Source organism: Sinocyclocheilus grahami, unplaced genomic scaffold (genome assembly GCF_001515645.1).
Source record: "Sinocyclocheilus grahami isolate Dianchi unplaced genomic scaffold, SAMN03320097.WGS_v1.1 scaffold9.1, whole genome shotgun sequence".
In the NCBI taxonomy this organism is placed as follows: Eukaryota; Metazoa; Chordata; class Actinopteri; order Cypriniformes; family Cyprinidae; genus Sinocyclocheilus; species Sinocyclocheilus grahami.
Window position 1 is genome coordinate 490,838 of NW_015505188.1, and position 3,516 is coordinate 494,353.

Consider the following 3,516-nt stretch of genomic DNA (forward strand, 5'->3'; position numbering starts at 1 on the left):
GACTATTTTTCTCATGCTTAATAAAACAGCATGCATATATATATTATAAGCACAATACATGCTATTGTTGTAAATTGGAAAATAAAATAAAAAAAAGCCAGTTCCTTTGTTTACTAATCTAATTGTTTGCAGGGCATCATCCTAGTTGTTACATAAGAAATATGATCTAAGTATGTGTGAGTATTGTATTATGTGAAATATGATACAGTAATTTATGTGGCCATATTTTGAATGCAGCCAACAAACTATGGCTTACAAAGTAAACCTGCTGTGACTTTTGATGGTCCCTCTGTTGCACTCTGGTTTTCTTTTTTTGGGAATTTTTATATAAATTTGTGCTATTTTTGTAAATGGGTAGGTTTAAAATGATTTTTTTAATTTTTTTATGAGGCTTTGTTTACAGTGGAGTTATTATTATCTATCAAGCATTGGTGGTGAGATATAAAAAAAATCACTTTTACATTCTTTGTTGGTTTGTCTTGGATTTTCTGCTTTGTTTATTTTACTGTATGAAACATGCAATTGTGAAAATGTTCAGTTCATTTGTTGGAAGTTTCTACACTTTTCTATAACGGATTCTCTTGCTGATTATAGCGATTTATGTAGATAAGATATTTGAGAGGTGAAAGGTCATGACAGAAGATCTCATGATCCCTTTTGATGACTAATCTGGTGGGTAGAGGAGGTTTATAACATTAGAGAACATCATGCAGATGTTTAATTCAGATTATTGCAGTCATCTGCAGACCACCAGACTGCCTTTGCATCATTATTTAACGGATTGTATTAATGTATACTATAATTCATGCATGTAGCAACAACAATCATGTACCTTGTCTATGCCACTCACTGGTCTATTTAATTTGGCCTTTGGTTGAATGCAACTTGAGTGGAGGGTGTTAGAGGTTTGTTACTGGAATGTTAAGAGCCTCTTGTTAAGCTGTTCTTCAATGTCCAGTAGACAGAGAAGCAATATAATGTAACATCAGACTTAATTTTATGAAAGAAAAAACATAAACATTAGTGTTAGTTTATAGCCTGTTATTTGCACCTTAAATACTCCTAAAAGCTCAGGAATAACTGCACACGGATGACAAGGTCATATGCATTCGCTTACATCCATTGGAGCGCTTTAAAATGTCACTACCAGCTCTGTTTGCATGTGAACTCTGTCACGTATCACAAGAACATCTACCCCGCCTGTAATTGTAATAAAACCACTCCCCCTATTGTTGCGTCATTCTTAAACCCGCCTTCCAAAGCACAGCAGCCAATCATCTTCTCTACGGCCTGTCAATCAAAACAAGACTCGCGTCCTGATTGGTCCAGCTATCGTCTTGTACAATTGCTTAATCATTTCCATCCTTTATTGCGTCTTATTGCAACCGCAGAATAACGTGGCTGGCTGCGCTGAAAGTGTGGTTCGGAAACAATCGCTTCCTCAACTTCCATTTAATAGGTGAGTTTTTTTTTCTCCCCCCCTTAATATAAGACGCCGACATCCAAGTAAAAACAAACATAATCTGGCCGATGAACGGAAGCGAGTTTTTCGCTACACTCTCTTCCGTTATCATGCAAAGTTAAGAGTTACGTGAGCCGCACAAGGTCACGTCTGTAGCTCAAGGACATGTTGCATCAAGACTCGTTGAGTAGTTAACTAAATGTGGTTAGCAGCAACAAAACAAATCAGTAAGGTTTACATTTAAGTACACACCCATATCTGAAGCATTGCTCAGAATCTTTGGCGTTGATTTAACAGTCACCTGATTCGTTACTTGATCTTGATTGTTTTTGTAATGTGATTCGTGTGTTTGCACTGATATTCTGAATAAATAATTTAATCTCGTATCTGTTTCCCACACCTTCCTCCACAGAGTCAAGATGCCTCATGCTTACCCATTTCTCTCTCCAGAGCAGAAGAAGGAGCTGAGTGGTATTGCTCAGAGAATTGTCGCCCCTGGCAAAGGCATTCTTGCTGCGGATGAGTCTACAGGTACTTTAAGCCATTCCGTTTTTTGTTCGTTAGTGACCAGTTAATTCACTTGTCTAATAACTGTTTCATCTCGTATCATCCTGTGTAGGTAGCGTGGCCAAGCGGTTCCAGAGCATCAATGCTGAGAACACCGAGGAGAACAGGAGACTGTACCGCCAGCTTCTGTTCACCGCAGACGACCGCATCAAGCCCTGCATCGGTGGCGTCATCCTCTTCCACGAGACCCTCTACCAGAAGACAGATGATGGCAAACTTTTCTCCCAGCTCCTTAAGGAGAGGGGCATGGTAGTTGGCATCAAAGTTGACAAGGGTGTGGTTCCCCTAGCTGGCACTAATGGAGAGACCACCACACAAGGTGAAAATCCCATCACTATCTATAAAAAAAAATTATCAGGTAGTAAAGTTACACATGGTACTTTATAACCTTTCGTATCCACTTAAATGCTGGAATTAGATGGACTTTGTCCAGAATTGAATGGTCACAGTCACTTATGACTCATTAAATCCTCATTTGTCTCTGCATTCGCAGGTCTGGATGGGCTGTACGAGCGTTGCGCTCAGTATAAGAAAGATGGGGCAGACTTTGCTAAATGGAGGTGTGTGCTGAAGATCACCCCTACAACCCCTTCAAGACTGGCCATCATAGAGAACGCCAATGTGCTCGCCCGTTACGCTAGCATTTGCCAGATGGTGAGACACGTACAGCTATATATTCAGATAAAGAACTGTTTTCGACATTAATTATAAACAGTGGTCGACCAATATTGGTTTTTATTTTATTTTTTATTTTTTTGACAGCAGATGCTGATATCTTAGCAGGGTGGCTGATGGCCTATATATATATATATATATATATATACACACAATAATTTTTTATTTATAGTAATTAATAATAAATGTTTAAGAAATTTTAAATCATTTGAAACTGAATAAAAAATAAATGTTAAATAAACATACTTGTACTTTATTAATAATCTGGGAAGTTTGTGTGGGAAATAGTTTTTATTTATTTATTTATTTTTCAAATAAAGAAACTGAAACAGAAATACTTGTCGATTTGAAAAATGCCAAATATGGGCCTTGGTGATATATCGGTTGACCACTAATTATGATAATAAATGCTCATTAAGCAGCAAATCAGCACATTAGAATGATTTCTGAAGGACCATGGGACACTGAAGACTGGAGTAATGATGCTGAAAATTCAGCTTTGCATCACAGGAATACATGACATTTCAAAAAGCAGTTATTTTAAATACTAATAATATTTCACAATATTGCTGTTTTTAATGTATTTTTGATCAAATAAATGCAGCCTTGAGAAAAAATGTTTAACCCACCCCAAACCTTTGAATGGTAGTGAATTTTAAAATAATAATTATAAAATAAATCATGATTATTATTTAAATTTGTAATAATTAAAATAATTTCACATAATTTCAATAGACTTTTATCACTGCCAATGATATCATCTTTCACCTCAGCATGGCATTGTGCCCATCGTGGAGCCTGAGATTCTGCCT

At 36.8% G+C, this 3,516-nt stretch overlaps 1 pseudogene; it reads left to right on the forward strand.

Annotated features, from left to right (window-relative positions):
* Positions 1-1,352: 1,352 nt before the first annotated feature.
* The window catches only part of LOC107591602 (fructose-bisphosphate aldolase A-like), a 3,707-nt pseudogene continuing 1,543 nt past the window's right edge, over positions 1,353-3,516 (forward strand).